This window comes from Lytechinus pictus, chromosome 18 (genome assembly GCF_037042905.1).
Source record: "Lytechinus pictus isolate F3 Inbred chromosome 18, Lp3.0, whole genome shotgun sequence".
Lineage (NCBI taxonomy): Eukaryota > Metazoa > Echinodermata > Echinoidea > Temnopleuroida > Toxopneustidae > Lytechinus > Lytechinus pictus.
The window spans coordinates 16,822,920-16,834,681 of NC_087262.1; the positions used below are offsets into that span (position 1 = coordinate 16,822,920).

The following is an 11,762-nucleotide window of genomic DNA, read 5'->3' on the forward strand; positions in this document are numbered from 1 at the left end:
TATATTACAGTATTTGTTCAACATTAAAAAAAATCACGCTTAATTCATTGATAAATCAATTTAGAAAAAAATACTTTGTTGATTAAGTTTTAAACACTGTTTAAACAGTAAGATTCACGTAGTAAACAGCGCTGTACAGTGTTTTTACTACAAAGAGATAACAGTACGTGTATCTCTCAATGATCCAAAAATTGATAAATATAGTACGCACTCTATCGATAAGATGAAAATGCTTCCATCAAGTTCAAAGGTAGCTGGGGAAAACCAGTTCTATTTATACTATTGTAATACATCACAGCTTCCTCATTCTTTATTAATGTACACAAAGACATATTGGCCCGTATTCTGAAGTCAGGTTTAATTTAAACTCAGGTTTAAAGTTGTGGTTTAAGTATGGAAAGTCAAAAGTATCAAATTTTTTTTATTAAGTTGAACGTTTCTTATGTTTACCGTGCTCTTTCCCGATTCATCGATGGTGAAGACAATCATCTATTATACTTCCTACACAATTATGAATGATTTGAGAGCTGAATGAGCTGAAAGTATGATTGGTTGTCCATACTTACACCACAACTTTAAACCTGAGTTTAAGTTAAACCCGACTTCAGAATACGGGCCATTGTAATTATAGGAGTTTCGCGCATACAGTCATTTCACGACGTGCACAATACTTATGTACATATACCGTGGTGTTACTCGTAGCTCTATCACAAAAGTAGTACTAAATTTCGTTGAAATAGTTTGTCTCTAGAGTTTATATAGCAATGGCTGAAACGATTGAAATAGAGAAAGCCTCTAGTTCTTCACAAAACCTGATATGTCCGCTATGTCTTGATATTTTTGATGAACCAACGATCCTGACGTGCGGATCGACACACTTTCTGTCGAAAGTGTCTCAAGAAATATGATCTGACCCACCAGGACATTGACCACATGGTCTGTCCTCTCTGCAGGGAGATCACCAAGTTGTCTGCCAACCGTGTCGACGATCTCCGCCTCAATGTTTCCATCAACGGATGCGTAGACGATTACCACACCAAGTGTGGAGGGATGAATGCAGTCCTTGAGTTGCGTCCAAAATGTACGGCTTGCAAATTTCAGCAAGACGCTGTCTCCTTCTGCAGAACATGTAATAACCACATATGTAATAAATGTTTACAATGCCATCACTACATGGCACTTTTTGAAGATCACGAGATTGTCTCCATGGATGATGTCATCGAAGGGAAGGTCAGCATTGGTCATCTATTTGAGAAGTGCGCCATCCACAAACAAGAGAACAAAGATGTTTTGTGATGATTGCAAGGTCCGTGTCTGTCTCAGGTGTGTGGTCGTTGGCCATAAGGCCCATAACATCAAGAACCAGTCTGACTTCGAGCAGGAGTTGAAGCGAAAGGTAATGCTCATTCAAAAAATTGATATTAAGTAGAAAAATAATATTATAAGAAGATACTGATTGTGCCGCTGAAGGAGAAAAAAGATGATACTACAGTGCCTATCAAAAAAAGTTTACACTTAGAAAAAAATACTGTAAAATTATACATTTGTAATATCCTGAAGATTTTTCCACATTTTAACACTGGTGCAGATTCATTTAAGCAAATGACGATATAACTGTCGAAAAATATTTCCGCTTGAGTGAGCACCACTTACTTTTGAAAAGTTAGTGAAAAATGATTTGCGCAGAATTTTGAAATAGTTATGCGAACAAAAGTATACCTTAATCATGAAGAACACGTGGAATTAAGCTCGTGAAATTGATTTGAGGATATCTTTTACCTTTTTTAACTTGTTTCCTTGCCCAAAACACTTTGAAGAGACAATGTGTACCAAAAACTAAAATGACAATCATTTCGTATACTACCATTTTGTCTATCATCTGTTCGTCTATTCACCAGATGGTCTATTTTTATTTAGTCAAATGCTATTCCGTTTAATAATCAGTTGGTCCAATAGCCATTTAGTCCATATACCATTTGGTCTAATAAAACTAAAATGTTAATTGTGCAAAATGAATGAAAAGAAAATGGGCATTAGACCAACTTGTAATTAGACGAAATGGTAATAGACAGAATAGTGATTAGACGAAGCGATGATTGGACCAAATGGTTATTGGACCAAATGGTTTTTAGATGAAATGTTGATGGACGGAGTGGCATTAGACTAAATGAAGGTAGACCATGTGATGAGTGGACGAATTGGCAATTTACCCTCGGATCAGCCCCCGCTCTCAAAACGATTCCACGGCCATCGTGTTGTAACTACCGTGTCAGTAGAAAAAAAATGAAACCTCACAAATCCCGAATTTAAGGGGGAAAATATGCCATTAACAATATGGCCTGAAAATAATTTGATACCATATCTATGTGGTATATTATGTGTTAACGCTTGGATGATCAGGGGCTATTCTGTGCAGTGATGTAAATTTTGATCTGCGCCAAATTAAGACATGGCTGCAATAAATGAATCCAGATGTCAATGATGGCAGAATCTAACAAGGACTCCATCAAAATCCATTTCAGAATACGTGTTCAATAATTTACATTATAATTGTTTAACAAAGACTTTTTACTATTAACTCTCGGATTGATTTCATTGAAAAACTATTTGCAAATATGTCTACTAACTCATAGTAGATTATGAAATAATTGGCATATGGATTTATTCATAGCAGTCATGCCTGACTTTGGCGCGAATCAAACTTTAAACTGCAAAGAATACCTACTGATTATAGTGTGAAGACACACCACATAAATATGGTATCAAAATACTTGGAAGAAGACTATACTCTTTACAAATATAATGATTATGCATTCATGACATATTTTCCCCTTAAATTGGGGACTTATGAGGTGTCAAGGTTTTTTTTATTCACACCGTTTTAGGTCTATACTGCTAATGATGATAATAATGTGTATAATAACAATTACAATAATGATGATGATAATCAGAGCAATAATAATAAAAGTGGTAGTTATGGTAATAATGATACTGTTATCAATTTTAGCAAGATCTATATTAACTATAATAATAATGGTAATAATCATAATTAAAAGTATAATTAATAAAGGTAATATAACAATAGTAATATGATCACTCATATAATGATATAATAATGACAATAACTGTCCCTCATATCCTTCGTTGCCTCCCTATCCGCCCCCCCCCCCCCCGTCCAGAATGGAGATCGGAGAAATTGATACAACTTCCCGGGTGTATACAAGTCAGACATTATAATAGCTATATTTATTGATTTTTTTAAATATAGAAACACCATTTACCATGTCTACGTGAATGATTCTTTGACGGCAAACAGTTACTACTTTTTTACTTTCTCGATCTTTACAGGTGACAGAACTTGCCCAGCAATGTGCAGCTAAGAAAGCTGAGCTGGAAAAGAACATTGAGAATATAGAATTACAACGTCATGATGTACACACTGCCATGCAGAAACTACTAGATGATGTCAGCCAGGCTTACAGCATCAAGTTTAAAGAGCTGGAAGGATATCTTCAAGATCTCATCGAGCAAATAAATGAATTGAAGCGAAGTTTCGAAGATGATCTCAACATCTTAAAGTCCAAGGATCGACAGAGGATCAAGAGCATTTGTACACACAAAAAAACAGAAACTTGCATGTGTTAGTAATCGTACTCAAATGTCAAAATGATTTTGACACTATAGCGACATACTTTGATGAGTACTTTCACTCAATGAAGGTACTTTGAAAACTCATCTTGTCGAGTATATTTCATTTGACACTATAGTGACACATCAAGTGAGTAAATTTGAATAACTCAATCTAATGAGTAACTTAACCCAGTGTAATGAGTATGTTTAAAGTATATTTACTGACTTTTTGAGTATGTGAGCATATTACACACTTGATTAGTTTTTATGAGGTGTTGGAAAACACCTCATGAAAACTAATCAGTTGAGTTACTGAAACTCACAAAGTTCTACATGTCTTTTTATTTATTTTCCCCCTTTTCTTCTATAATTACTTTTCTTGACAATAATAGCTTAGACCTACATGTATGGGGCAAACATAAATGCTATTTATGGTGACAACAGGGTGCATTGATCTACATTCTCATCCATCCGAGGCTCACGCCTCTCGGTTTGGGTAACCACACACCAGCCTGTTGTTGCGCCGCTACCCCGGGGCCAGAAGGGAGTGAAGGCAAGTGTGCCGCTACGATTGCTGGAGTCATTTATGAGGGCAAATAAGTGACATCGTCCATGATTTAATGCACTTCCGTATCCAAACTTTGTTAGCTTGTTCCTCTCAACCAAAATCTACCAAACTTTAACAGAATAATCTCAAATATGCAAGCAATCTGTCATTTGAATTTCAGCCAAATCGAACAACGGGAACCTTCGATTTCGACGTCGTTTGATGTCCGATGTCGATCGGACTCGCAGTACGATGTGTCGCCCGGCCCCGCCACCGGGTGACACCGCGCAATGCGAGTCCGATCGACATCGGACAAAAAAACGACATCGAAATCGAGGGTTTCCATTGTCCGATGAGGCGGAAATTCACGTGACAGATCGTTTACATATTTGAGAAAATTCTGTGAAAGTTTGGTAGATTTTGGTTGAGAGGAACAAGCTAACAAAGTTTGGATACGGAAGTGCATTACATAAATCATGGACGATGTCACTTATTTGCTCTCCTCATAAATGACTCCAGCAATCGTAGCGGCACACTGGCCTTCACTCCCTTCTGGCCCCGGGGTAGCGGCGCAACAACAGGCTGGTGTGTGGTTACCCAAACCGAGAGGCGTGAGCCTCGGATGGATGAGAATGTAGATCAATGCACCCTGTTGTCACCATAAATAGCATTTATGTTTGCCCCATACATGTAGGTCTAAGCTATTATTGTCAAGAAAAGTAATTATAGAAGAAAAGGGGAAAATAAATAAAAAGACATGTAGAACTTACCAGAAAAGTCTTCATGCTCTGCACATTTGGCCGGTATCACGTGTGCGCGCAAGCAATTAACGCGAGATCCGAGTAAAATTACTTGGATGCATGATCTCAACACCCCAAAACTCACATACAAGAGTCATATACTACTCATTTTCTCAGCGCAGTTAATCGTCAGATTATCGCTTTACCTGGCTGTGAGTTTTTTCACCCGTTCTGCTATCATACCTTACAAACTTGAAGAAAAACTCATTTGTACGGATTGTTTTACATACTTTCACTGACAGGGATACTCAAGAAAAGTAGTTAATAAGTAATGTCCTTGAAAAAAAGATCAGGTGTAACAGAAACCCAGATTCTCGAGTAAAAACACATACGTTACGAATTTTTGCACATAATTCTTTATGTAAAAACAATTTTACTCATGGAAAATAGTTCTCGTTTTTTGTGTGTAGTTCGATTACATTGGTAGATAATGATAGGCTGGATCATCTTGAGACAGACAGTCTATCTGCTCATAATTTGCTCTGTGATGAGCTAGGTGCCATGCTGAAAGAGGTTACCGATCGCACTACTGCGGAAGTTATTACAAAGAAAGCACATGAGAAGAGATTCAATCCTGCAGATGTCTCTTGTCTTGACCTCGGGAGCATCTCGGGATCGGATCCCAAGTTAGAAATCATGAAGTGTATAGATTTACGAGAGTGGATGATTGGAATGAGCCCTTACACTCATACCAGTGTGGCCATCGTATATGGGCAATTCCATGAGATGGGTGCCATGGGGTGAAAAAATAAATTCATATTTTGGAACTTGTCACCCACCTAATTTTGTTTAGTATACTTCTGGGCATACGGAACAGCAATTTTTTTCCAAAAATTCCATCAAGAATTGCAAATATTGACATTTGAACTCAACTTACAACTTTATTGAGAAAAATTGTAAAAATTTACCTAAAGAATTAATTTGAATTAAAAAATAATTGAAGAATGGTCAGCAGTTGTTTAGTTGATTTTTAGAATGTATGGAGCATTAGTTTTGAGTTGCCAAAGACACAAATTTGTCTTCCAATCCCATGAGTGGGTAAAAAGCATGCCACCCCATTGCTTAAACCAATGTAACGTGAGTAACGAAAAAACTGAAAAAGTTTGATTTTTTAATATTCCCTTCCATTCAAAATGTGCCAATGGAAATTTTCTTCATACTCCTTGTACCTGATAAGAAAAATAAAGTAGGAGCTGTATACATGTCATGGTACTACAATGAATGAGGCCCAAAAAATGTAACGTGAGTAACAATGTAACGTGAGTAACGATGGTGTAACGTGAGTAACGACATAAAATTGTGATATTGATATGTTTTTCACAGGCTATGGTACAGTACCCTTTTACTGTATGACTAAGGGGTAAAAACAAAGAGTTTGGCCCATTAATGACCTTTAATTACCATTTTGAAGTGGTCATTACTGTCATTAAAGAGAAATTTGCCAGTTGTGGTAAAGATCACAAAATTAGTTCAATCAGAATCAAATGAAATGACCAACCAAGTGTTTGTATATATTATATAAATAAAATAAATAAAAATGTGCCAAATGGCTCTTTAAGAAAATGTGTAATTGCTGAGAAATTGGCAAAATAAATTCCATCAAATGTCAGGTATGTTTCCAAGCAATATTGATACACTGTCCCACATATGCTTTTCTGTGTAAGTGATCATGAGTGTTGTCAGTTTTTAACTAAGATTTCATGATTTCACAAAGATAAATTTTTGTTATTTATCTAGATCTATGATAATAGAATGACAATCAACCTTGATTCTAAAAACTTTCCCATGAAATAATTGTTTGCTGCAACTACATACATGCACATTCTTTTGCCATTAACATAGATAAACCGGATGTAGCTATTGTTGCCCTTGCAAGTTTACTGCTCAATTTTAAGCCTTTCTCAGGCTTTTCATCAATAAAGATGAATACATTTGTATCTTTGCTTATAAGAGTCTGCATGATTTGCATATATATAGCCTCATGTTCAAATACCAACACTAAACTTTGGTGCATTACTTTCATGTACTAGAAATAAGTTAGAGGAATAAATTATTAAGCTGGCTAATAATTACAGATGGATAGGCCTAAAGCATAAAAAATATTACTCTTTATTTCATTTTAGTTTGTTAAAGGTGGCAATTTCTGTTTTCACAATTTGCATTTTTTTGAAGGGGGAAGGGATATACATGTACATGTATGATAATTTCTTAACCTTGTAATGCAATAATTAGATAGAATGTTTTGGTCAAATTTACTCTACTATCTGTTTAACACATAATTCTGCTCCCTTTAATCTTTAAGCAAGCACATTAACTTTATCAGATAGGTTTGCTTGATATTGCTTACAGTACAATTAATTCATTCATGGGATTTCATGAAAGAGAATGTGTGTGTATATATATACATGTAAGTTCATGTGTTAGGTTGGATCAGATTGCACATAAATGTGGTGTGGAGTCTAGGGGAATATTTTTTTAATACTCATTCTGCCAGTTGTTATGTTGCTTCAAGATTATTAAAATCTTCAAACAACTGACTAAATAAAATTCAAGTGTCTCCTTACTCAGTGATTCAGAGAAACTTGAAAGGAATTTAATTTCAAGAGAATTATTAAAGGAGAATATTTTTCACTCCACATCACTTACAAAATTCATGTATATTCACTAAAATTGACATCGTATGTGTATGTGTGGTAATTGTTGATAAGTCATATAAAATGGGCAATACAGTAATTCTTGAGAAAAGAGGTTAACAAAACTTCCATTTTATGCCTAAAATAATTCTAATAGTTAATTACATCTAAATATACACTTTCAAGCAAATATTCATGGTCAGGAGCATGGCAATGAGTTATGTTCAATATGTAACGTGAGTAACGTGTAACGTGAGTAACGCTAATTTTGGTAAATTTGTCAAAGATGTGAAATATTTCAAAAATTCTGAGCATCTACATTTGTGAACCTCTATGCCAGTTATAAAAATCATAAACCCACTAGTTGTTATTCCACCCAGTATGAGGACACTTTTTGAACAAAGTCATGTTCTTGATTTATGTGGTCCAAAAATGTAACGTGAGTAACAAGAATTTGCTTGCCTATATTTTCTGGATAGAATTGTCAAACTAAATTATGATAATATACCAAGGTGTATTAAGTTATCATAAACCTTGTACAGAAAAGAGAGATTGTCAAACCCCACAATAAGCAAAATATGGCAATTACAATATGTTAAGGTGCCTAAATTGTGTAACGTGAGTAACGTGGAATTGCCCATATGGGATTTATGCACGAGGTATTGATATCATTGATACAGCTGGTGGAACGGAGCGGTATACAAACATACCACATGACGTGAATTATGGCGATATTGTATTTCAGCGAGACGGTGCATCATGTGTCTCAACTGGTACTACAGAAGCACACGTGTATTCTCCCAATGGCTCCAGGAAAGCAACAATCAACGTGAGTGGGGCTGGTTTTTATCTCAGACTGAACAGAAGTCCATCAAATGAGATCCTCATTGCTAACGGTGCCAACAAAGTCTACATCTATGACCCGACTGGATCCACTCTCAAACACACTGTTCCAACAAAGCACAAGACGAGGCAGGTATCATCCACCAGGTTGGGTTTGATCGTCACCAGTTCATGTGAACTCACCAATCCAAGCGTGGTGACGGTCTATGACAGGGATGGGAATGCTGGTGAGTCTCTACAAGCTCCAAAGGATGTCTACCTGTATGCTACCGTGGATGAGCAGGACAGGGTGTATGTAGCGAGTGTTGATGAGAAGAATAGGAAGGTGGTGATCAGGCTCTATGATCTTGATGGTCTGAACCTGAAGGAAAGAGTTGAGTTTAATGCACTTGATATGACATTGGATTCTATTTGGTGTTCCTTGGTTTCCCTCTCTCCGGACCTACTCGCCTTTGCTTCTTGCAAGAAGTTATATCTCATTAAGGTATTGCTGTAATAAAGAGTATCTCACTAGTGTGTATAACAAGAACTATTGCTTTTTATGCGATTATTCATTGTGTATCTGAAATGACAATCCAACACTTTTCTAAATTTGTTTACATTTAGTGATGTGTATATATACACAGAGATTTTAACACGAATCGAAAAAAAGTTCATACACATAAAATAATTTCATCATTGAAACTTGAGTATCAAAAGACCACTATTTTTCTTTATTTCGTGAATCTGAAAAAACACACAGTAAAAAAAAGCACGTTGTTTAAACCTGTCACTCTAATAACAAGATGTTTAAACTTTGTTTTGTGATTGTTTAAACATTTTAAACAACTTGTTTAAAAAGTTGAATGTTGTATTAAAAATAGACAGATGTTTAAAAAGTTTAAACAGTAGTTGTTAGAGTGACGGGCTTAAACAACGTTTTTGACATTTTAAACAGCGTTTTTAAAGCGTAATACTTTTGTTGTCATTCAACTTGTGTAATTAAGCTAGCGTTTGATATTTTCGGGTCTCTGTTATAATGGTTATAGACAATTCTTTCTTTTTTTCTTTTCTCTGCCCTTTCCTTTGTATTGTTTATTGTATTGTATTTTCGTCTTAGGCGTATCCCGCCACAAGCCTCGGCTTTTAGTGTATACGCCTTCTTCTTTAAACCCAACATGTACATATTTATATTCTTCGTAACAATTTGATTTTTATATGAATTAATGTTTATGGAAAAATGTTTTGAAATGGAAGAAAATAAATGCTTATTTGTTTATTTGAATTCGACAAAGGACTATTATATAAAACGAACTCTATATTTGTGAGTGTCAAGATTTGTCTGTATGGAAATGTTTACAATCGACTTGATGTTTTCTTGCAAGTCAGCCTATTTGTTGTGGAGATACGTCAATACAATCTCGAAATCTTAGATTTTTCTGCCCAGTGTTATGATGTGAAGAAAAGGCCTAATAATTACGGATATCAGCGAATTCTGTCCTATTCGACCATTAATATTAATAGGCCTATATTGCTATTTGTGTTGAATGTATAGTCCTCACAAACCGATTCATACATAATTATTTTCTTTTTATGAAATATTACTTACAGGAACATTATTATATTTATTTAATAATAAAACGCCTTACTGAATGATTGTATGATATAAACAGCAGCAACAAATTCTACGATATTAACATATCCCAATTTTATGAGGGCATCATTATGTATCAAATAACCTGGTTTGTTTTGTTGTTGTTGTTTTGCCTTTATTCAGAATTCAGTACATCATAATATAACAAGGGATAAGTACTTAAGAACTTAATATTTTCATACATTGCACATGATGATACGGTTTTTTTATATGTTAGATTGAAAAATCAATGAAAAAGACGGTGGCCTGTAGAGTTTCCAGAAGAAGAAGATCATAATTTTCATGAAATTAAATAATTTAATCAACGAATCATAAAAAATAATATTTTGAGCATCATTGAAATCAATAAAAATCAAGATGATTTGAATAAAGGTTTTCTTATAAAACATAAGAAAATGTGAATGGGTTACATCATGCCAATATAGCACGGTGTATTTTATTAAAATTTCTTAATATAAAAATGATGAATATCGGACTACGTGTTTATTGCCGTTTGTTTCATAACGCCCTCTTTCGAGAGAATCCGGACATGCTCTACGAACAACGTGAGAATCATAGAGATGGGTAAAATAAGTTTTTTTCCCACCTCTCTGATGAGAAAGTATCTCTTGGAAACGGATTCTATCCAAAGATTATACATTAAAATATATTTTCTTGAGACTTGAGAAAACCAATTATAATATTGTTTTGCTTTAGAATAGTTTTTGAAAAGAAAACAAACACAAAAGCACATAGTTGTCCAGCAAACAAAAGGAAGAATAAATAATAACAAAAATAAAAGGAGAGAGCGATTTCTATTGCTCTTTGTTGTATTTACTTAAGACGCGATAGAATGATGATAAGTACTGTATATTTTGCAATAGAAGATGAATGTGTTGTGACATACTATAAGGTCTTCCTTTAAATATAATGATAACATAATACTCCGATAATGAAGCATTGAATGGTTATTGATATTTATTGATTCAATATAAATATATTATATTGTAAATTATATAATATAAGATGATGTATTGTGCCATATTATTAGGTCGATGAAAAATTTAATGGTTATTGAAATATTTTGATTCAATATGAATTTATTATATTGTACATTATGAATAGTTGTTAAAATGAATCAATGCACTAATATGATATTCGCTTTTCTAAATTGATTACTTGCTAAATGTTGCATTGACATGTCTTGCATGTATATAAATATATTGAAATGTACATTATTATTTTATTCTCTCTATGTTGTGTAGCTTGAACATTGTATTTATATGAACCTGATAAACTCTGATTTTAGATGCGCGCGCACATGCACACTTACACAATGACCTTTCCATTTCTTTGGTTACTTATTCGAAACCATTTGAATTGTGAGGTTTTTTCAATTTTAATTTTTGTTTAATGCTTAGACATCTTCAAATACATGAATTGAATTATTTATTTACCTGACAAAATAAAAATTTTGCCATGAAATATAAAATTCACACCTTTTTAATTAGCTTAAATTTGACCCATGTTTTGTTTCTAATTCCATTACATTTTCTTGATCTCATACAAATTAGTTCAATTTTTAAAATTCAATTTCTATATCTGAATTATTAATGTATAACAGAAAGTGTATGAATGTGTTTTTATTCTTGTGGATGTTACCTTACAAGTCCAGGTCGGGGCGAAAGGCCTGTGGG

At 34.3% G+C, this 11,762-nt stretch overlaps 1 pseudogene; it reads left to right on the forward strand.

Moving 5' to 3' along the window:
- Positions 1–680: 680 nt before the first annotated feature.
- Positions 681–11,018, forward strand: LOC135157481 (uncharacterized; annotated as a pseudogene).
- Positions 11,019–11,762: the final 744 nt, after the last annotated feature.